Genomic DNA, 25,060 nt, shown 5'->3' on the forward strand with positions numbered 1-25,060 from the left:
GGGATGGGCATAGCTGGGGCCTGGAGCCAGGTCCCCCACCAGCCTGGGATTCGGGCTTTCGCCCTGTGACCGAGAGCAAGTTCACAAGGGCGGAGGCTTCTATGTTGGCTGGCTGGCTGGAGCTGGGCTCGTGCTTTGGGTCCGCTTGCCGGGGGCCTCGTTAATCATTGCCTTTTGTTCTCCACAGCACCGCGGGCCTCAGTCCTCCTCAGGGGCTCTTACCCATGATGGAGCCTACTACCAGATGGCTGCCTCTCCCTTCGAACTGGAGCATCTCCAGGGGCGGTGGTTGGGGGGTGGGGCGGTGGTGTCTCAGCTCTGGAGGGAGCCTTGGAGATCATCTGGTGCCATCCCAGCAGGATGCGGGACTCTCCCCGGCAGGAGCTCCCTCCACGCCCCGCAAAGGTCAGTATCCTCTGCCTGTGCGACCACAGCCTTACACTACGCCCAGAAGCACGCACCCTATGTGGCAGTGACCAATAGAAAATCCATTCTTACTGGTGATACATGGAACACTGCCTGCTGTATCGGTAAACAAAGGATGTCAGCGATTGCAGCCCTCCAACGTGAGCCCTGAGAGAACTCAGGAAGGAAAGAATACCTGCCATCTAGCAGCCATCAGACTGTAGCCGCTCCCCACAGTGAGCCCTGAGGATGTGAAAACACAGGATACTGGCCCCAGAGAGCTGAAGTGCACATCAAAGGAATGATTTCAATGAGCCCAGACTCCTGCATCTTCCCATACACAGAAAAGTGCTAAATTCATTAACTTGAGATGGCTGGCTTTCTTTAATTAACAGTAAACTTTTGATGTTCTGACTACCTGCCCATTGTTGCAAAACTCCTACATATCCTGGTTCTCCCCCTCAGGTCCTCGGAACAGTCCTCTCAGGGTTACCTGAGATGCTGCCTCCCGGGGTTGAAGTCCTAAAAATTCCTGCCGAATAAAACATATAACTCTCAACTTTTAGGTTGTGAATATTTTTTTTGTCGACACTGGGAATCCCAAATCGGCTCGAAGTTTTCCCTGTGGGAATCCTCTCTCGTTACTTTGGGCAGCAGTAGTTTCCTCTAAGTGAAATACCCATCTCTAAGAAAGTACAAATCCTTATGGACCGAATGGTACATTCCAGGCATGGAGCTTGGTGTTGTGATGTATATATGCTATTTCCTTTAATTATCCAAACAACCCTGTGACTGAGATATTACCATCTACATTTTACAGATGGAGAAACTGAGACCTAGCGGGGGAACATGAACGCCCAAAGTGTCATACTGGGAAGTGGCAAAGCTGGGGTTTGACCCTGGTCTGTCTGTTTGAACCACTATATTATACAGCTGCCTCCGTGTCATTGATTAACACCCGACTTCATTCGACAATGAATTTGAGATAGCTCAGAATATGCACAATTTAATAAAATAGAAATAGAGAAGCAAGCCTGGGGAAACCACAAAAGGCAGTAGAAAATCAAAACAAAGTAAAGAAATGTATGAGTATGCAGAACATCTGGGCTACAGTTGACAGGGTTATCAGAGGCTGTCAGGCTGCCCAGCTGAAAAGGGAAAGACAATTATCTTTTTAATTCTCATTACCAGTAAGAAGTTCTTTAGAGAAAATGTAGCATGCAAAGAATTCTGAAAACCGTGTATGAATACCATCGATGATACTGTCAACTGTCAGCATTTGGCACCTCCCAGATGCCATTAAGCTCACCTTGGGTCCTGCTATCAGTGATGGGGCAGAAGTATATCTATACTTTATCTGTGTCTCTATCTGTACCTGCATCTATTTCACTATCTGGATCTGTGCCTTTACCTGTCCCTGTATCTTTATCCGTGTCTCTGTTTATACCTGTATCTGTGTGGCTATAAGTATGTGTATCTATGTTTCTATTTGTACCTGCATTTGTATCTCTAGAAATTCTTGTTTCTGTGTCTCAGGCTATACTAGTAACTGTGTCTCTGTCTGTGCCTGTATCTTTTTCTTTATTTATACCTATATCTGTTTCACTCTCTGTACCTTTATCTGAGTTTCTATAAGAACTTGTATCTGTGTCTCTATTTGTATTTCTTTGTGAGTCTCTCTCTATATAACTGTCAGCGTTTCTATCTGCATCTGTATCTCTGTCTCTATATATCCCTGTATCTGTGTCTGGGTTTCTATATGAAATTGAATCTGTGTCTCTATCTGCACCTCAAACTGTGTCTCTGTCTTTAACTAGTACTTGGTCTCTATCTGTACATAAATCGATGTCTTTACCTGTTCCTGGATCTGGGTTTCTACCTTGTAGATCCATCTGTGTCTCTATCTGTATGTATATCTGTTTCTATATCATACCTGTATCTGGTTCTCTGGTTGTACCTGTATCAGGGCTTCTACCTGTAACTGTATCTGTATATGTGTCTCTAACTGTACCTGTGTCTGTGTCTCTGTAACTACCTACATCTGTACCTGTATTTTTGTCACTGTAAGTACCTGTATGTGTCTCTCTATCTCTACCAGTAATCGTGTCTCTATCTGTACTTGCATCTGCGTCCGTAATTGTATCTGTAACTATGTCTCTATCTGCCCCTGTATCTGTGTTTCTATCTGTTCCTCTATCTGGGTCTCTGTAGGTACCTATATATCAGTGTCTTTACCTGGATCTGTATGTGGATCTATCTCTTTACCTGTGTCTGGGTCTCTATCAGCCTGGACCAGTATCTTCATCTGTCCCTCTATCTGTAAATGTGTCTTTGTCTGTACTGTACCCTATAATGCTTTCTTGGTATGTATCTCTACCTGTACCTGGGTTTCTGTATGTATCTATACCTTTGGCTCTCTCTGAACCTTTATCTGGTTTGCTATAAGTATTTCTATGTGTGTCTCTAGATCTACCCGTATCCGTGTCTCTATCTGTATCTATTTCTTTATCTTTACCTCTATTGGTTCCTGTGTTTGTGCTGCTTTTGCACTTCTTTTGTGTGTCTCTACCTCTATGCTATCTATATCTGCATTTATAACTGTACCCATGTCTGTCTCTCTGTGGGTTCCTGTATCTGGATGTCTATCTCTACCTGTATCTCTCTCTCTCTCTCTCTCTGTGTACCTGTATCTACGTTTCTATACGTACCCGAATCTGTTTCTATACGTACCCGAATCTGTTTGTCTACCTATACCTGTATCCGTGTCTTTATCTGTGCCTGTATCTAGGTCCGTATCATACCTGTATATGTGTCAAGGGAGCTTGGAGATGCTCTGAGACTTGCAGGAAGGGTTACAAAATTTGCCTGTTAGCTCTGTTGCTAGTTCCAACATTGCTTCTCATTATGCTAGTTTCCTGAGACCACTGTAGGAAATTACCACAAACTGGGCAGCTTAAACAAGTGAAATTTATTGTCCTAATGTTCTGATGACTGAAAATCTAAGGTCAGTGTTTTGGCAGGGATAGTTCCTTCCGAGGGCTGTAATGGAGGATCTGTTCCATGTCTCTCTCCTAGCTTCTGGTTGTTTGTCGGAAAGCTTTGTCATTTCTTTGTCTGTAGGATCATCACTGATGTCCGCCTTCACCTTCACATGGCGTTCTCCCTGTGTGGGTGCCTCTCTGTCCAAATTTCCCCTCTTTATAAGGACATCAGTCACATTAAATTAGGGTCCACCCTAATGACCTGATCTTTTTTAAAAAAAAATAATCAATTTATTTTTGTCTGTGTTGGGTCTTCATTGCTGGGCATGGGCTTTCTCTAGTTGAGGCGAGCGGGAGCTACTCTTCGTTGCGGTGCGTGGGCTTCTCATTGCGGTGGCTTCTCTTGTTGAGGAGCACGGGCTCTAGGCGCATGGGCTTCAGTAGTTGTGGCTCGCGGGCTACAGTAGTTGTGGCGCATGGGCTTAGTTGCTCTGCGGCATGTAGGATCTTCCTGGACCAGGGCTCGAACCCGTGTCCCCTGCATTGGCAGGCGAATTCTTAGCACTGTGCCATCAGGGAAGTCCCCTAATGACCTCATCTTAACTAATGCCATCTATTGATACATTGACTCTATTTCCAAATAAGCTCACACTTTTGTGGTTAGGACTTCCTATGAATTTTAGGGGATACAAGTCAACACATAACACTCATCTTAGTCCTTCATTCCACTGCCAAGCTCTTACCTTGACAAGCTTCTGACTCCATCCTTCAGACTGGCTTTGCTCTGGGTTCTCATTTGGGCCTGGGACAGCTAGTTGAGAAGGACACTACCATAATTTGGGGAAGGTAGCTCCAGGGCAACCCAGGGCACAGGCCTGTGAGGCAGAGGTCTGGGGGAAGGGTGGCTCCTCAGACCTAGAACTGGAACTTGGGAGGAGAGTCAGTCAGGTTGAGTTAGGTGATGCTGCAGTAACAAATAAGCCCAAGATCTCAGTGCTTAACTCAACAAAGAATTATTTCTCACTATGCAATATGTTGATCATGGGCCAGTTGGAGTGTTTAGCGCCATACCTTCCTCACTCAGAGCCCAGGCTGAGGAAGGCTCTAACCTCATGGTTTCACTATCCCCAAGGCAGGAAAAAGGAAGCATGGCCTATTGTATACCGGCCGTTGATGTTTCTGCCCAGAAGTGAGATGCCACACTTGTATTTATACACCATTGGCCAAAGCAGGTCACATGTTCACACCTAATCTCAAGGCATCAAGGAAACAATTGTACCATGTGCCTGGAAAATGAACTGGAGATATTTGGAGAACAGCAGGCCTTAGGAAGCCTGGAAGGGGCTTCTGCTTCTTTCTCTCCCTTGTGTCTCTATTTGGGAGGGCTAACATATGTCCTGGTTGGCCAAGGCAATTTACACATGCTGCCCAGCCTAAATAGTAATAGTGCTTTCTTTCAGTCTTAAAAGAGTCCCTCTCTGGATACAGATTCTATGTTTCTTAACTTCTTCTTACCCTTCAGCCCTCAGGTGAGCCTTCTTTAGGTACCTAACCTTGTCTCAGTTGTGTCCTAGGGCTGAGGAAAATGACATGCATTCAGAGAACAGAAAAAGAGTGGTGTCCTTCAGAGGCTGGCATGGGGGTGGCAATGGTGATAAGCAAGGGGCATCCATGGGAAGGAAAATGATCAGGGTGAGTGTCTGGGGCCTATGTTGCCCTCTCTTACCCCTAGAAGTCTTCTAGTGATGACCAGGAGTTTGGGGGGGGTTCTTTTTTAAGGAAGGTGGCATTTTCTCAAAGATACCTCCACAGTAACACCCATTCCTCCTCCATCTCATCTTTCCAGACTAGCGAGGAAGCCACTTCCATCCCAGTGCTGGCATCCCAGTACAGAGAGGCAGGGCTGGCAGGGAGCCCCTTACCATCTTGTGCCAGGATAGACAATGGGGACTCTGTTTGCCTATGGAAGGGCAGGAGTGCCAGCACAACCTCCTGGTTGCTGGGGGTGGGGTGGTTGTCATCCTTTTTCTCCTCACACCTTCCTGCCTCAGGGCCTTTGTACCTACTTTTCCTTCTGAGTGAAATGTCCTTCCCCTCCTCTCTTCATGTCTAGCTTCTCATCCTTAGAGGCATAGCCCGTTAGTATCCTCTCTCCCTAGATTACCCTTTCCTTCCATCCTCTGTCCTGGCACCCCATTCATTTCCTTCATGACAATTGTCATGGGTTTTGAATAACTATTTCCTTGTTAATTTTTGGTTTCCCCTCTAGACTATAAGCTCCATAAGGGTGGAAGCTCTACCTGTTTTGTCCATCATTGTGTCCCACAGCCTAGCACAGTGCTTGTCACGTAGCAGGTCCTCAGCACCTGTTTGCTGAATGAACGAAAGAATGGTTAAACAGATGAATGAGTGTATGCACTTGAACTCAGTTTCTGAGGATTTGCTGGCGCTGGACAACAACGTGGGAAAGTGAGGGACACCCTGGAAAACCGAAATTGAATTCAAGTTCAAAATGGCCACTCCTAGCAGGTCAGACACAGAAAACTGAGAATCATCTAGGTGTCAGAGTAGAGCTCAATACATATACAGAAGCATCACACCGGAATTTATCAAAGGACAGTGTCTGCCTGAGAAGAGCAGCCGGCCCTTTGGAGTATTGATTGATTTTATCAGTAATACCCATTCCCCCTTGCGGGCAAGTTCTGTGGCCCTGAAGATGGTGCCAACGTAGGGGTGAGATGTGTGAGGTTGACCAGAGATGGCGCTATATAGACGGAAGGGTACCTGTCGGTACCCTTGTGTGTGATAGCTCAGTGGAGAGACAGTCTCAGCTGGATAGAGTGCGGTCTGTGTGACTCCATTAGGTGTGCACTCGTGCATGCTCACATCCTCGCACACAGAGATGAGGTTGTTTTCAGGTGGCTCTGTGGCAGATAGCCATCCTTCCTGTATGTAGAAAATATTCAGAGACAGCTTTCTGCTTCTGCAAGTTCCTCTTGATGTCTCATCCCTGCCCTATTCAGAAGGTTCTGGAAAGAACACGGGGACATGGGTTCGAGCCCTGGTCTGGGAAGATCCCACATGCCGCGGAGCAACTAAGCCCGTGCACCACAACTACTGAGCCTGCGCTCTAGAGCCCACGAGCCACAGCTACTGAGCCCACATGCTACAACTACTGAAGCCCACGTGCCTAGAGCCCGTGCTCTGCAACAAGAGTAGCCACAGTAGTGAGAAGCCCGCGCACCCCAGCAAAGAGTAGCCCCCGCTCGCCGCAACTAGAGAAAGCCTGCGCACAGCAACGAAGACCCAACGCAGCCAAAAATAATAAATAAATAAAATTAAATACGTGTTTAATAAATTTAAAAATATTTTTAAAAAGAGAAAATATTCAGAGGCACTCAGTGCGGCGATTATTAGCCCCATTTTACAGAATAGGAGACTGCGGCTCACAGACGTCAAGCTTGTCTAGGTCCTCCCGTGAGTGTGTAGACAGCAGGCAGGCTGATCTCTGCCACTCTCCTGCCCAGTGTTGGACTCTGAGTCAGTGATGGGTGGAGATTGAAGCTCAGAACTTGTGCCTGATTGGCACCAGTGTTAGCGATGCAGATATAAATGTGCTTTGTGATCCACCATGCAAGGGTCTGAATCTCTGGCTGTGGTGAGTGAGGGTATTCACATTGAAAAATGTCACCAGAGAATTTGGAGACCCTCCTCCTCGCAAGAGGGCTTCTCCCAACCCCCTCACCCTTTGAGAACTACCTCATTGGAAGGTACGTGGGCAACAAGTTCTTAAGGAACTTACTTTCATTTAATGGGTTCATTATAAAGGCCACGGAACACGTTCCCAACTAGAGGTCAGTTACACCCACATTCCTCAGACTCACAAGCTCTCTGACAATTAACAAGCCTCAAGGTGCCTGTGAGGCTTGCAAGAGGCTTGTGCTAGCCAGAACATACCATCCTGTCTCCCAGGCTGCTGCAGAGATTTTACTGAAAATATATTCAGTGGGTTTCCCAAACGTTTCTCACATGGGGACAACTCAGATAGGAAGGACACTACGCTTGATTTCTACCCATCACACAAAGGCCTTGTGTGCCTTGAAAAATGTTCAAGGCAAAGATTTCTGTTGACTGTAAAACCTGTTTAGAGAGTGCCTTTTCCATATATGTGTGGGCCCCCGCCTCCACCCACATTCCCCAAGTGCTCACACTTGTGAAAAAATGAAAAAAATGTTTTTTCTGTGGGGCTGTAAAAGAAATTAAACGAAAAACCCTTCTAGCCTTAAACTACTCAAGAGTCTAAGATGGAAAACTCCTAAGTCAAATGCCTGGAGACACTTCAGGGAAAAAAAAAAACCCCTAAGGTCACACTCAGCTTAGCTGGTACTTCCTTCAGGAAATCTTTCAGGGCCCCTACCCCTGTTTGCCCTCATTCCCCTATGGGTTAATTAATCATTCATCCATCCTTTCATTCAGTAAGTATTTACTGAGAACTCTATATGCCAGGTACGGATCAAGGTGCTGGGTAAACAGACAAGAGAGACAAAAACAGACAAAGTTCCCTGACTTCCTGGAGCTGATGCTCTAGCTGGGAGATGCTGACGATATACAAGGTGAAGAATTGTATTTCATAGTGCATTTGAAGGTGGTAAGCGCTATGGATAAAAATCAAGCATGGGAAAGGCCAGCAGGTGCCAAGTGGTAGAGGTGATGCTGTAATTTTGGACGTGAAGGAGGAGAGGCAGGGTGCCACGTGGATGAGAGAAGTGCATCCCAGGCACGGGGCAACAGCGTGTGCAAAGGCCCTGAGGAGAGGCATGCTCGGTGTGTATGAGGAACACAAGGAGGCCTGTGGGCCTGGAGTGGAGTGAGTGAGGTGGAGCTACAGGGAGTGAGGTCCCAGAGGGGTTCCCCCCATCGCACCATGGGGATGCTCCTCTTGCAGTGCAACCGTAAGGGTCGTTATTGTCACTCTTGTTAGTTGGGTTCCCTGGGACACAGGCTTTGGGGTGGAGCCTAGTGTGCCCTCAGGATCGATATTTAGGCAAGGGAAGGGCAGGAAGCAGCCCTGGGAAGAGAGAACAAGGACACTCAGCCAACCTGATGGGGAACTTTGGAGCTGGGATGACCCTTTAGCATCATCGTGCATTGTGGAGAGGGGGCTGGGCCATTGTTCCCCTCCCCCGTACATCCACCGGTCACTGCATGGGGCTGCTCTTCAGAGGGGATGTGACCTGGGGCCAGGCTGCTCTCATCAGGTGTGGGCCATTCCCGCAGAAGCTGACACTCGGGGAAACTGACACTCGAGAACCCACATGCCCAGCAGCTGGGGAAATAAGTGCTTTAGCCCTGAAGGGAGACTTGGGGGACGCACCACCGCATCCACTGCATTGCTTAGCACCGAGGACTCTCGTGAAGCCAGGCTGTCCGCTAAGCACTTTGTCATGGTCTCATTTAGTCGTCACACAAAACCTGTGAGTTAAGTATTACAATTCACTTCACTTTATAGAAGAGACGCAGAGATTGAGTAGCCTGTCCAAGGTCCACGCTACTAGGCAGCTAAATGGGTGTTCCAGCGCAGATGTATCTGACTCTAAAGAGCGAGCTCCTAACCACTGGATTCACCTCCCTTGTTCCGAATGCCTTGCCTCTGTTGATACAGCCCAAGGGCAAGGCCACCACTTCACTACGCTGACTCATATCGGACAGTTGAGTACTTCTCCTATCTTCCTGGCCCACCTCTCTGTCCTGCCCTGGTGCTGCGGAATTTATGGGCCCTGATACAGGGTCCTTAATCCTTCCTGCCCAGATGCTCTCCTAAGAGTCAGCCTCTGCTCCAGCATACAGGGGTCCCTTGGAAATTTGCCCAGCCATAGACCTCTGATGAGAGGGTGTATGACACTGAGGATACCAGGGTTGAACAGATCCTTAGAGACCTTGGCCAACTGTCTTCACAGGGGGCAATGTTGAGGTCTGGGAGCTGCCTGAGGCTGACAGCCAGGAGTTGCAGGATGGAATCAGACTGAGTTGTATCCCTCAAACATCATACATTGAAGTCTTAACACCTAGTACCTCAAAATGTGACTGTATTTGGAGGTAAGATCTTGAAAGAAGCAATTAAGGTAAAACGAGGCTGTTAGAGTGGGCTTTCATCAAACCTGACTGGTGTCCTTTTAAGAAGAGGAGATTAGGGCTTCCCTGGTGGTGCAGTGGTTGAGAGTCCGCCTGCCGATGCAGGGGACGCGGGTTCGTGCCCCTGTCCGGGAGGATCCCACATGCCGCGCAGCGGCTGAGCCCGTGAGCCACGACCACTGAGCCTGTGCGTCCGGGGCCTGTGCTCCACAACGGGAGAGGCCACAGCAGTGAGAGGCCCAAGTACCACAAAAAACAAAAAAAAAAAAAAAAGAAGAGGAGATTAGGACATAGATGTGTACAAAGGGAAGACCATGTGACCTTGGTGTTGAACCTAGGTCTAGCCCAACAGACCTAGACACCAGGCCTGTGCTCCTCCCTCAGCCCCAATCACTGTGGCTTGGCCTCACTCTGTGGAACTTAGCTTGGTGTAGGGCCAAGGGCACTAGTCTTGGAGTCAGAAAATCTGAGGACTTTCTCTTCATCTGTCTATCTGTGTGAACTTGAATCAGTCACTTAACCTCCGTGAGCTTCTATGTCCCCATCTGCGAATTGGAAGGAATGAAGGAACACTTCCGTCCTAAGGGCCCATTTGACGTGTCGGCAGTTTCAAGGGCCTGGTGGGAATGTTGGAGGACCCAAGGACAGACAGCTTTTTGTCATCATAATCCCAAACACTTGACCAGAGCATTACGTTACATGAAAAGAGCCTGGCCTGTAATGGATGGTACCGCATGCCTAAGACACTTCCAGGGAAAAGAGAAAAGCACACATGAGTGGTCCATCAGGGCCTGGATTACTGCCCTGGGCAACTGGCAGCTGTTCGAAGGCCACACCTTGCAGGTGGGAGGGTGGAGAAGGCTATGTAGTACCGACCCTGGGGCTCCACAGGCGTGGGGATCATTAAGCCCTCGGCACAACATGGAATGAGCAGGTATGCCATATAATAATCATGATACTAATAATAACATTAGCAGTTATAACGGGGGAGGTAATCCATCACTCAAACCCATGATTTCTTTCCTTTAAATTTGCGGAACCAAAATATTTCTCTTGTCAGTTCACCCTGAAGTTGGAAGTTCATAGTGGGAGTGAGGAGAGACAGTAACTCACTCTACCTAAATCCTCAAGTGATCGGTGGTTCATCCCTCTGTGGGAGACAGCTATACAGCGATGGGAGCCTGCTGGTCAGGGGATTTCTGTCTCACTCTCAGGGCGCTTGGAAAATCAGGTTAATCAGTACAGATTTCTCAGGAACCAAGGGGGGTTGGTTGATCGTGAAGTAACTTTTATACAGGATTTTTTTTTTACATCCTTATTGGAGTATAATTGCTTTACAATGGTGTGTTAGTTTCTGCTTTACAACAAAGTGAATCAGTTATACATATACATATGTTCCCATATCTCTTCCCTCTTGCGTCTCCCTTCTTCCCACCCTCCCTATCCCACCCCTCCAGGCGGTCACAAAGCACCGAGCTGATCTCCCTGTGCTGTGCGGCTGCTTCCCACTAGCTAACTACCTTACGTTTGGTAGTGTATATATGTCCATGCCTCTCTCTCGCTTTGTCACAGCTTACCCTTCCCCCTCCCCATATCCTCAAGTCCATTCTCTAGTAGGTCTGTGTCTTTCTTCCTGTCTTACCCCTAGGTTCTTCATGACTTTTGTTTTTCTTAGATTCCATATATATGTGTTAGCATACGGTATTTGTATAGAGGATTTTTTTTTTTTTTGCGCCATGCGGTATACGGGATCTTAGTTCCAGGACCAGGGATGGAACACGTACCCCCTGCATTGGGAGTGCGCAGTCTTAACCACTGGACCGCCAGGGAAGTCCCAAAGATTTTTTTTTTTAATTTTGTGGGGTTTTAAAAAATTTATTTATATTTTTGGCCACACCGTGTGGCATGCAGGATCTTAGTTCCTTGACCAGGGACTGAACCCGTGCATTGGCAGTGTGGAGTCTTGACCAATGGACCACCGGGGAAGTCCCTTGGAGGCAAATCTTGATAAATTGTTCCAGTGGCATAGCAGAGTTCTGAAACTTTACCTTGCTAGGAGTCAGAACCCTGGGTCCTCTTCCTCACAGCTACAGCAGAATTTGCATTAACACAGTTTTACTAACCGTAGTGAATACATGCTTGTTTGTTGGGCCAACAGCACCTCTTCTTCAATCTACCACCTGTTAGATGTATAGCCTTGGGCAAGTTACTTAACCTCTCTGTGCTTCAGTTTCTCCATCTTTAAAGTGAGGCTAGTAACAGTACCTCCCTCATAGCGTTTCCATGAGAAATAATACATTATTCAAATAATACAACACACTCACTTAATATATTAAGTGCTTGCAAGAGTGCTTGAGGCATACTAAGCATTCAATAGGCATTACTACTGTTATGAGTATCACGATTGTTATATAGTATCCCTATCTATTCTACTTGGTTCAGAGTGATGAATGGTCCCCAAGCCCTTCAGCCTTAGGAGTGATACTGCAGGACTCAGTCCTGGTCAGTAAGAGTACTCTATCTCAGGCAAAGGTGAAGAGAAAAGTAAAAGGGAGCTGGGACCACAATCTTGTTCTCAGAGAAGGTTGAATCAAGAAACAACAGAAGGGATATTATCCACAATGATCTAATAGTCCAGACAAACTGTGAACAAATAATAGAGTATCAAAGTTCATGCAGAGGGCTTCCCTGGTGGTGCAGTGGTTAAGAATCCACTTGACACCAATGCAAGGGACACGCACTCGATCCCTGGTCCTGGAAGATCTCACATGCCATGAAGCCACTAAGCCCGTGTGCCACAACTACTGAGGCTGTGCTCTAGAGCCCGCAAGCCATAACTACTGCGCCCGCATGCCACAACTACTGAAGCCTACACACCTAGAGCCCGTGCTCCACAACAAGAGAAGCCACTGCAATGAGAAGCCTGCACACCACAACGAAGAGTAGCTCCCGCTCGCTGCATCTAGAGAAAGTCCGCGCGCAGCAACGAAGACCCAACGCAGCCAAAATAAATAAATAAATTTATTTTAAAAAAAGTGCATGCAGAAAAAAAGTACAGAAAGTGCAAGGAGAAATAGAAACACACTTGTAGTAAGGAAATCTATCTCTCTCAGCACATAGGAGAGCAAGTGGACAAAAGATAAGCAAATATATAGAAGACCTAAAGAATATGACAAAGTCTATCTATATGTATCATCTTTTATTAGGTTATGCTGTGGTATAACCGCGACTTCCAAGGTTCAGAGGTTTGCAACAGCAAATGTTTATTTCGTGATCACATCACATGTTGGTTGGTGTCGCCTTTGGCTCTCATCCGTCGGTTTTCTTTACTCTGAGATCCAAACTGGAAGAAGAGCCCCTCTCCAGGATGTATCAGCATTGTGGCAGAGGGAAAAGAGCAATGGCATAGCCAGTGTTGGCTCAAAGCTTCTGCTCCTTGTGGCTCAGATCACTTCCATTCATATTCTCCCGGCCAAAGTAAGTCACATGGCCAAGCCTGATGTCACTGAGATGAGGAGTTATACTCCATCCACAGGACGGCACTGCAAGTCATGTGGCACCGGGCAGGAATTGTGTAGTCTTTTTACATGGGTGGCAGCCAATGGTTGGGAACAATAATACAATCACAGTATCTTATTGATATATATCATGTTCTGTACTATGTAATGCAGCTTGTAAGTACCACTGCACATTCACAAAAATTGAACATATGTTGGCCCACAAATAAAAAGTCAATATATTCTAAAATGTAGAAATAAAATTTTGCCTTCAGAGACAGCAGACTCGGTTGTTTCAATTCAATTCTCCAGCTGAGAACAACTAGAAAAGCTAGAAAAGTATTAAGATAATCAGAGAGCTAAAGGCAGGGAGAATTTACAGGGCCAGGATCTGAAAAAGAAGGGAAGCGCAGAGAACTGAGCCAGGCATTTGGCTACGATTTTTCCCTGGAGGGTGAGAAGTTGTGCAGATTCAGGACCCACTAGAGAGGAGCCTTGGTGACACCTTCTCAACCCCCAGGTCTTGAGTTGGGATCCTGAAGGGCTACATCCTGAGAGTAAGGGCTAACCAAAACTAGATTAATCCTAAAAAGGACAGAATTTCAGTTTAAAATCATCTCAGTCCCGAACTGGATTAAGCTAATCTGCTCCTAGCCTAGTTGTCTGCCAGAAACAAAACTATAGTGGAATACATCATTAACCAGAGTTTCACAATATCATGGTATCTTAAAGTTTCTTAATAAACAATATTTTTCACTTAGTAAAAAATAACTAGTGATAAAAGAAGACAAGATATGATCCAAATACTTAAAGGAAAAAATGAAGAACTGAAACAGATCCTTTAGTCCTAGTTAGCTGAGTTCTTTTTTTAAATCATGAATGGATATTGGATTTTGTCAAATGCTTTTTCTACATTAATTTTTTTTTTTTTTTTTGCGGTATGCGGGCCTCTCACTGTTGTGGCCTCTCCCGCCGCGGAGCACAGGGTCCGGATGCGCAGGCTCAGCGGCCATGGCTCACGGGACCAGCTGCTCCGCGGCATGCGGGATCCTCCCGGACCGGGGCACGAACCCGTGTCCCCTGCTTCGGCAGGCGGACTCTCAACCACTGCGCCACCAGGGAAGCCCTCTACATTAATTTATATGATTGTATGATTTCTGTTCTTTAGCTTGTTAATATGGTGGATTACACTAGTTGATTTTGAATATTGAATCAGCCTTGCATAGCTGGAATAAATCCTGCTTGGCTATGGTGTATAATTTTTTCATACATTGTTGGATTTGATTTGCTAATATTCTGTTGAGGATTTTTGCATTACTGTTCATGAGAGATATTGATCTGTAATTTTCCTTTCTTGTAACGCCTTTGTCTGGTTTTGGTATTGGTGTAATGCTGGCCTCATAGAATGAGTTAGGCAGTGTTTGCTCTGCTTCCAGTTTCTGGAAGGGATTGTAGAGTATTGGCATAGTTTCTTCCTTAAATGTTTGGTACAATTCACCAGTTATACCATCTGGGCTTCATGTTTTCTGTTTTGGAAGATTTACAACATTGATTCAATTTTAAAATAGATATAGACCTCTTCATATTATCTATTTCTCCTTGTGTAAGTTTGGTAGTTTGTATCTTAAGGAATCGATCCATTTCATCTAAGTTATCAAATTTGTGAGCATAACATTGTTCATAGTATTCCTTTATTATCCTGTAGTCCATGGGATCAGTAGTGATGGCTCTTCTTTCATTTCTGATATTAGTAATTTTTTTCTTCTCTTTTTTTTTCTTGGTTTGACTGGATAGAGTTTTATCACTTTTACTGATCTTTCAAAGAATCAGCTTTTGATTTCATTGATTTTCTATACTGTTTTTACTGTTTTCAGTTTCATTGATTTCTGGTCCAATTTTTATTATTTCTTTTATTCTACTTCCTTTAGGCTTAAATTGCTCTTCTTTTTGTAGTTTCCTAAAGTGGAAGATTAGATTATTGATATTAGATCTTTTTTCTTTTTTAATATGTGCATTTCATGCTATAAATTTCCCTCTAAGCATTGCTTTTGCTGCATCTCACAGATTTTGATAAGTTCTATCATTTAATTAGCAATATTTTTAGATTTATTTGAGCCTTCTTCTTTGACCCATGGTGTTGTTTGTAAGTAGGTTGTTTAATTAATTTGATGATTTTCTAGCTATCTTTCTGTTTTGATTTCTAATTTAATTCCATTGTGATATATTAATATGTTTTATATGATTTCTACTCTTTTAAAATTGTAAGGTGTATTTTATGACCCACAATGTGGTCTATATTGGTGAATGTTCCATGTGAGCTTGTGTATTCTGTGGTTGTTGAATGGATTATTTTATTATATTTTCATGCTGTATTAGATTTAAGTTTAAAAAACCCTTTCAAATTATGTTACCTGCTATAGATCATTTTACCTACTCCTCTGTCTGGCAGTCAGTCTCTGGTCTCTTCAGCAATAGTGAGGTAGACACCTTTTCCTCAGGGAAGAGAAATCCATGGTTTGTTGCCTTTGCCAGTAATGAAAATGTTGGAGATCTAGGTGGCAAAGCTGTTGCCTTTGGCATCTTTCATATGAACCATAGCAAAACAGCCAGGATGTCTCTCCGTTGGTGATCATACCTACTCTTTTCAGGTTAGCACCTCTGGTCACCACCATACACAGTATCCAAATCAATTTGAGCGGTGTCATTCACCTTGCTGAGGGGATTAGGGTAGCAGATAATTTGAGGATCACTGGTCACTGGAGAAGTGATTCCTTTTGTGCCCACAAAGATCTTTCTCCCTTTGCACAATTTGCACGTGGCCTCTTTGGGCATAATATGATGAACAGCAAAGCAACACTTGGTGTCATAGATTGGTCTTGTCAATGCTGATGACATCCATAAAACCAGCAGGGTAGGTTATATCAGTTCAGACCTTACCATCAGCCTTAATGAGCTGCTTCACGCAGATCTTCTTTACTTCCTACTGGAGCATACTTAAGTCTGTTACTTAGGAAAACGATGAGGGGGGAGCATTCTCTCATGTTGTGGGGATTGGTAGATGGACAAGGAGCCATGTATTAATTGTATAATTTAAAACTCCTTTGTTTTTAAGACAAAATGTTCAGCTTGATAGTTTAAGGCTCATAGAAGGGTCAGATGCTTCTTGGAACTATGAGCCATGGCTGCGCTAGGTACTGAAAGAGCTGTGTGGAGTATTCTATAAATGTCAATTACATTAAGTCGATTGATAGCGCTGTTCAGGTCATCTACATCCCTACTGACTTTCTGCCTGTGTGATATATCAATTACTGACAGAGGGTTGTTGATGTCTCCAACTATAATTGTGGATTTCTGTATTTGTTTTTTTCAGTTCTAGCAATTTTGGCCTTGTGACATAAAAGTGTCCCTATCTGCAGATGGCATGATTGTCTATGCAGAAATCCCAGGGAATCTATGTCAAAAACTCTTAGAACTAATGAGTTCAGCAATGTTGCAGGATACGAGATCAACATACAAAAATCAATTGTATTTCTGTATACTAGCAATGAACATGTCGAAACTGATAATAAAAATTATAATACCATCTAAAGTTGGACAAAATATACTTAGGTGCCCTCAAGGAGCTTGCAGTGTAGCTATGTACTGATCTGTGCTGTGGCCCAACACAAAAAGATGAGCCCGGCCCATCAGATCCTCTAAGGAACTTGTGGCTGGGAACTTCTAAAGGATGAGGTAGTGAGCAGTGGGAGCAGAAGCTGGAAGGCCATGAGGTCAACAGAGGTCAGAGGAGCCATAAGAAGAGACGTACCTCTGCCAAGTTCTTGGGAGGCTGAAGTTATCAGGGAGAATGAACCACAGTAGTGTAGAAGCCATGAATAGAGAAGTAAATAGTAGAGGGTGAGGAAATCAGTTTGGGACAGTAGCTATGGGCAATCAATGCAGAGTAGCTGGGCCATGTTAGTGGTCTGAGTGAAGAGCCACAGAATTCTGGGTTCCATGTATGTGCGTTGCAGTTGTCAGGACAATTTAGGTGACAAGTGATGGAAACCCACCTCAAACTAGCTTGAGCCAAAAAGGCATTTATTGGTTCACTAGACTGGGAAGTTCAGGGCTTGAGCTGGCTTTAGGGGCTTAAAATTGCTACGGCTTTGCCCCTCCTTCCTTGTCTTGGGATGTTTTTTCCTCAAAAATTGACTCCATTCTGTAGATAATTTATTCCTTCTGTAGACAGCCACTGATGACTGAAGTTAGTTGGTTCTTAGTGTTTTTGGTGCTAGCAGAGAGAGGGATCCTCACCAACCATGCACTTCCTCTCTGTGAAGAGTCTCACCGACCCAGCCTCAGTCAGGTGTTCACCCCTAGACTAATTCCTCTGGCTAGAGAGATGGGTTACCCTCATTGGCCAGTCTGAGCTATGATTAACAGCCTCCTCCCTCCCTCAATGAACCATATTAATTGAGGAGGAGTAGTTTCCTAAAGGAGAAACCCAGTATTCTTAGAAGACGGAGGAAGGGTTATGGGCTGACCAAAGCAGTCATGTCCACTCCATGGAGTCCCCTCTCTTCCCACTTGAGGATACTGGAAGGAATCTCTTTCTGGGAACCAGAAGGCTCTCCCTAGAATAAGTGCTGCCTGTCACGTCTCTCCTTTGGTTTTGGTTTTCTTGGTGTTTAGGGAAATTCTGTGTGGCATGGTAAGGGGAAACAGCAATGAGATTTGAGTCTGTATCAGCAGAAGTGGGCACGATGACCTTCCTGGCAGAGCTAGGCATTGTCAGCCTTGTGCTTGAGGAAGCAGAATCATGTGCTGGGGCATGGAATGGGCCCCAGCAAGGGCAGTTTGTGAGTGGTGAGTGGTGAGTGGAGAGGAGAGGAGTCTGGGAGAGTAAGGGATGGAGAGCTGCTGGTTGCCAAGTGATGGGAGAGCGCCACTGGGGCCTTGAGAGACCCAAGTGTACACGCGACTGTGGGCATCCCTGGCTTTCTGAGTGCACTTCTCTCCAAATCCTTTAGTCATAACACTATTTAGGCTGTTTTAAATCTTGTTTTTCTGTAACGACTAAATATACAAATAAAGAAATAATTAATGTTGTGAGATTAACAATTTATACTCACCCTACCCAGATAGGCAAAGAAGTTCAGCCTTCCTAACTTGCTATAATTCTTCTTATCTCACTTTGAAACTCCTGTTCCCATGATGGAGAAGAGAAAAATCGTGGACTTGGTAATTAAAGGATATGAACTCTTCTGCAGATTAAGGTCATTGTTTTTTTAGGTACTTCAAACTAACTAAATGCTCAGTCTTTTCGACTTTCTTCTCCAAACACTTGTGCTATCCAAGATGGTATCTGGCATGGGGAGATTCCCATGTATCTTCAGGGAGAGGGAATCCCAGCTCCACACGGGGGTCTCTGTGCTGCCCTCTGTGTTCTTGCTGGCCGCTGTGGCCATGTCCTTTGTCCTGCCTGGTCACTGGGTGTCTTGCTGCCTTCTGCTGCTGAAGGGTGCATTAATGAAACTCGGGAGGTGGACCACCAAGCCCTGATCATGCCACCACTGCCTCACTCAGCCCAATATTGGGTCTTATTGGTGCTGAAGATCTTCCCCAAGCACTAATGTGTGTGACGTGCCGTGGCACCATGATTTCAAGAGAATGGGTAATTGGACAGTTTAATACTCTGTATCATTGAATTTAAGAAGCACTGTTATTTTGCATACTCCTAACAAAGTGAATATGTTGCCAGCTAAACCATGAAATGCCATTGCTTGTAAGATGCGTCTCAACTTCAGAGATGAGAAAAGTGCATCTCAGAATCATTAAAATATGGCATTTTGTAATTAATGTAATGGTTAAGAGCTCTGATACTAGAGCCAGGCTGCTTGGGTTTGAATCCCAGCTCTGCCAAGTCCAAGCTCTGGGGTCTTGGGCCAGTCACTCACTATCACTGTGCTTCCGTTTCCACGACGGTATAACGGGGATAGATCAACTTCCTGGTGGTGGTGTGAGGATTGAATATATGTGTAAAGCATTCCAAATAGTGCCTGGCACACAGTAAGCACTATATGTGTTTGCTATTTCTATTATAAAATATCCATCACATCTGCAAATAAGGGATAAACTGCTTTACCACCACCTCACTGGGTAAGCAGGGCTCTTGCCAGCCCTCCACCATGGGCAGGCAGGCCTAGAAGGTGCCATTGTCAGGTGTCTTGCTGCAGCAAACAAGTGACCCCTTTTGCACTACTTAGCAAAAGTTCAATTAAGACTCATGTTAATAACTCCTGGATTCCATTTGTCCTCCTCCACCGTAATTAGTGAACAGTGAATCAGGGTGGCAATATTCAGTTTGTATCAGGGTAGCATTTTTTTTTTTTTGTACGCGGGCCTCTCGCTGCTGTGGCCTCTCCCGTTGCGGAGCACAGGCTCCGGACGCACAGGCTCAGCGGCCATGGCTCACGGGGCCCAGCTGCTCCGCGGCATGTGGGATCTTCCCGGACCGGGGCACGAACCTGCGTCCCCTGCATCGGCAGGTGGACTCTCAACCACTGCGCCACCAGGGAAGCCCGCTTCTTCATTCTTAATAGTTTTAAGAGAATAATCACTTTATTTTTTTTTTATAAAGTAGGTAATGCATATTACAAAACTGAAGCAATTTAAGAATTACAATGAAGAAACAAGTAAATCACCAACAATTTCATTACCCAGAAAAGAAAGAAATACGGTTACCATTTGGGGAATAGCTTCCCAACCGTCTCTTTATACACATGTCCGGGTAGAAGACAGCAAATTGTCTAGAAAGAATTTTATAATACTGGGATCATACTGTTGTTTTTAATAAAAAGCGTGAAATTTGGTTTTACTTGAATTTAAAGTATAAAAAAGGAGCTAGTGTAAAAATAAAGGTACTGCTGAACTCGATGTAAATGTTCCTTCCCCCTAAGGTTTATTAGCTCCAGAGAGGCTCCTCTGGGGGACAGAAGGGTGATTGGAAAACATTGTTTCCTTTTCCTCCTCTCCCATCTTCTGCCCTTCCTGTCTGCCTCTCCCCTCTCCTCCCCCACTTTTGAAATCTACATAGCTACTAGCTGTTGAAATCTACATAGCTACTAGCAACTGACTCTCCACAATGGAAGATGAGACTTGTTCTCATCTTTTCAATCTTTCCACCTCATTTTCTTGTTCTCCCACTTTCCAATTTTTGTTGGTTATTTTGGCTTCACTTTTTAAATGGTTATAATATACTCTATTCTGCAAGGCTGTGACTCTTCTGGTCATTTAGTGGAGATTCTATAGTTAGCCTTAGTTTCATATTTTAATGGATTCAATAGAAATAGAGAGCTAATGCTCATAGCTATCTATTTCTGAATTCTCATCTACCCCTTGGTTGGCAAGATTTTTCTCACTGGGTATGTTTTTCAAGAAGGGCTAATGCATACTCAATTCCCTGAGTCTTTCCTGACTGTGAATAGCATTTATCCTTGAATAATAAATTGGCTGGGTGACATATTCGAGTCATACTTTCTTTCCCTCAGAACTTTGTAGAACATCGCTCCACTGTCTTCTGGCACTGATAGTATCTGTGGAGAAGTACAGGAAAGTCTGGTTTTTATTCCCTTTGGTGATTTGCTTTTTCTGCTTGACTATCTGAAGAACTCTCTACTTCAAGTTAAATAATTTAATCAAGACATGCCTCCAAGTTAATGATTCTGTATCCATTTTTTCTTCATATGTGGTATGCTTTTATGACCTGCTGATTCAGTTCTTGCTTTGAGAAAATTTATTCTCAATAGACCTCTGAATATTTTCTCCTATTTTATTTATTAAGTTCTCTTTGAGCTCTTATTTTATTAAATCCGTTCATCCACTCAGGCAACAAATATTTATTGAGGGTCCACCAAGTGCCTGGCATTGTGCCAGATAAAAATCCCTGCCTTCCTGTAGTTGACATTTTAGTGGGATGAAGATAACAGGAAATAAACACATAGAGTAGTGTATTCGATGGTGATAAGTGCTATATAAATTAGGGAATATATGGGGCTAGAATCCTAAATAGGGTGACCAGGGAAGGCCTCCTGCAGGAGGTGACATTTGAGAAAGGCTTCAGCTTCTCTTGATTTGCATTTCCCTGATCAATAATGACGTGCTCTCTCTCTCTCTCTCTCTCTCTCTCTCTCTCTCTCTCTCTCTGTGTGTGTGTGTGTGTGTGTATACAGACAGACAGTAGAGAGAGACAGAGAGACAGAGACACAGAGAGACTATACATATTTCCTTTCCTGTGAAATACCTGCTCATGTCCTCTGCCTGTTTTCATTGCAACTCTTACCCACTTTTTAATGATTTGTAGTTCCTTGCCTTGGATATTTTGTTGTTTATATATGTGGCAAAAATCTCCCAATCTCAGACTAGTCCTTTCGTTTTGATTATGGTGTTTTGCTTTTAAAAAATATTTGTTTATTTATTTATTTATTTGGCTACACCCGGTCTTAATTGCGCCACGTGGGATCTTTAGTTGTGGTATGCAGAATCTAGTTCTCTGACCAGGGATCGGACTCGGGTCCCCTGCATTGGGAGTGTGGAGTCTTAACCACTGGACCACCAGGGAAGTCCCTTATCGTGTCTTTTGAGTAGGAGAATTTGCTACTTATTGATCTTTTCTTAGTTAGTGCATTTTGGGGCTTGGTTAAGAAATTCTTCCCTACCCCAAAGTCAGAACGCTATGGTCCACTAAAAGTTTTTAAGTTTTACTTTTGACATTTAAGCATTTGATCCATCATCTGGAGTTGATTTTTGTGCGTGGTGTAAGATGGGGCAAAACATCTGGAAGGCTACCTACTCAACAGTTAACAGTGGTGACCTCTGGGGGTAGAGGACTTTCAGTTTTTGTGTTTTTTTTTAAGATTATTATTTATTTAGTTTATTTTTGGCTGCATCAGGTCTTAGTTTTGGCAAGCCGGATCTTTGTTGAGGCATGAGGGATCTTTCTTTGTGGCGCACAGGCTTCTCTCTAGTTGAGGTGCACGGCCTCAGTAGTTGTGGCACATGGGCTTGGTTGCCCCACAACATGTGGCAATCTCAGTTCCCTGACCAGGGATTGAACCTGCATCCTCTGCATTGCAAGGCGGATTCTTTACCACTGGGCCCTCAGGGAAGTCCCGACTTTCAGTTTTTTTTAATCTTTTATCAAAGTAATATATAAATGCAATTTAAAATCGTAGCACTTTCCATATAAGTGGACTGATCTTGAAAAACAGCAGGGCCCACTCTCCTCCCCATTCCTGCACATCACTCTACAGAGATAACATGTTCAAATCACATCTTTTTAAACTGCTATTAACCTCCTATATTCAAAATAACACTCTTATACTAATATTCCTTGATTTTTCATTTTACACATGATTTAATCAGGCCTAAGTATTTTAAGATGAGGAGTGGTCTCTCTCACACTAGTGGGCACCCCTATACTCCCTCTTCCCCCTGCTCCCAATATAGTTCTAGCATAATCTTTGGTGGAATACATGTTCGGTGTTTACATTATCATGACTATGTAGATGTCGTTCACAGCCAAGCAATATCCTTCTCTCCTTTCACACCTTTTGATTTTTCCTGGAGTCAACACTTGCTGCCTTTAGTTGATTTGCTTTCATTTTCTCTGCACCTGTGAGTCAGTGTTCTTCCAGGCTTTCTAATCAGAGATGTAAAATTCCTTGTAATACAGCCACACACATCAGATTTGCTTCCTCGTTTTTCACCCTTGGGGGTCGCCTTCTTCTAATGACTTGTTCTTTAGACGTAGTGCACAGCTCTCATCCTGGAGATTCTCTTCTCCTTCCTCTTTCTCGCCCATTTTCTTAGATCACATGTTACCCTCTTTTATGTTTTAATTCTTCATTTTGAGGGGGCATCCTCTGGTAGCTTCCTGAGAAAGTGTGCATGGAAGTTACATATTTGGGGAGATTGTATATGTTTGCAAATAGCTTTATTTCTCCCTCACGTGTGATTGATACTTTGCTGGATATAGAATTCTAACTTGGAAACAATTTTCTCTGAAAAAATTTAAGGCATGCCTTTACTGTCTTCTAGTTTCCATTACTGCAACTAGTCAGTCATGTACCATTCTGATTACCAATCTTTGGAACCACCTTTCCTTTTCTGAAGCTTTGAGGATCTCCTCCTTATGCACAGTATTCTGAACTCTTATGATGCTGTATATTCATGTGGGTATTTTTTTCATTTATTTTGATAGGTACTTGGTGGGGACTTTTCAACTTCACATCTTTCATGAAGACTCATGTCCTTTAGTTTTGAGAAATTTCACTGTATTATTTTTTCTCTCCTCTATTTAGTCTGTTCTCTTTTGTTGGAACTCCTATTCATTGAATTTTGGACCTCTTAGACGGATACCCTAATTTTTAGAATATTTTCTTTCTTCTCTCTCTATCTCTTGGAGAGTTTCTTGACTTTATTTTCAAATTTCCTCTTGAATTTTAAATTCCAACTATCATATTTTTAAAGTTACCAATAGCTTTTCCTTTTCCTCTTTCCTTTCCCATAACCTCCTCTCCTTCTTTAATTATTGCAACATCTTGCTGTATCTCCCTTAATATTAATGTTTGTCTGAAATCTGCCTTTTCTGCTTCCGCTGGAATCTGTGTGTGGGGATGTGTTGCTGGCAGGCAGGTGGGAAGCTGGTCACCTGGTGGCCTTAGCTTCCAGAGTTCTGGGAGCTGGGGGAGAGGGAGACGTCACTTAGCGTGCAGGTTTGCTAATCTCTCTGTTGCCCTCCCATCCTTCACAGTGCCTGGCGTTCACAGTTTCACAGAGAATAAACCTCTTGTCTCCTGACTGGAGGTATGCTACCTGACTGGCTGGGATAGAAATGGGCACCTGCCCCTTATAAGATTTTTAATAAACCCTTGTATTTTCAGCCCCATGCATTACCCTACCTTTCTTGGTGCCTGGCATCTCCAATTCTGAAGGCTCTCTGGGTTCTCTGGAAATCAGCTTGCTTCTCCCCTCTGATGGCTTCCTCTAGCTGGTTAAGCCAGCCACTGTTGCTCTGTCCACGTTCCAGCTTCTGAAAATTGCCATTTCTCTTGCAGATCTTTTCTTTTGCTCTTTTTGCCATTGTGAGTTTGTAATACTTTAAAACATCACTTTAGACTCAATCTGAGTGAGGTTTCTGGAGGGAGCAGAATAAACTCATCTGTTCAATCTGCTATGCTTAACCGGAATTGTTAACCAATTCTTTTTCTTTTCTTTAGAACCTCTGTTACAAAGAATTAGATTAATCATAACCCTTGGTTTACAGTGCACTATCACTACTGGTGTTTTCACGGCCTTAATATATTCATTTTAATTATTTAAATTAATATAAAGACTGCCTATGATCCTTATATCCAACTTGAGAACTAAGACATTACCCTTATCTGACACTGGCTTTGTGTTCATCTTGCATCCCATTCCCTGTCTCTCCCATAATTAAGGGGTAATCACTATCCTGAATTTTTGTATTTATAATCGAAATGCATACATATGTATGTAATTTTATCATATGTATGCAATAGATTGTCATTTTCTTTTCGAAATTCATAAAAAAGGGTCATACCATATATGTAATCTTGGCTTGCTTTTTTCACTCAACATTGTTACTAACATTTTTCCATGTTATTGTTTAAAATTTTAGTTCAATCACTTTCACCACTGAATAATATACCATAACTTGTTTATTCATTCTCCTGTTGTCATTTGCGTTGTTCTTGTTTTGTGCTATTGTGGGCAGTGCTGCTGTGAACACTCTTATACAGGTCTCCTACTGTACTTAGAAGTGACTGCTACATTGTAGGAGACACAAACATCCTACTCCACAATATTAGGCCAAATCGTTTCGGCTAAGTGGTCGTACCAATTTTCACTCGCATCAGAAAAGCATAAGATATTCCGATGTCCCTCATCCTCTCCAGCAGTTGCCAGACTTTTTAATTTTTGCCAGTTGAATGAGTGTAAAATGGCATCTCACTGTAGTTTTGGTTTTCATTTCCCTGATTG

This window comes from Leucopleurus acutus, assembly GCF_964270905.1.
Source record: "Leucopleurus acutus genome assembly, chromosome: X".
Taxonomy (NCBI): domain Eukaryota; kingdom Metazoa; phylum Chordata; class Mammalia; order Artiodactyla; family Delphinidae; genus Leucopleurus; species Leucopleurus acutus.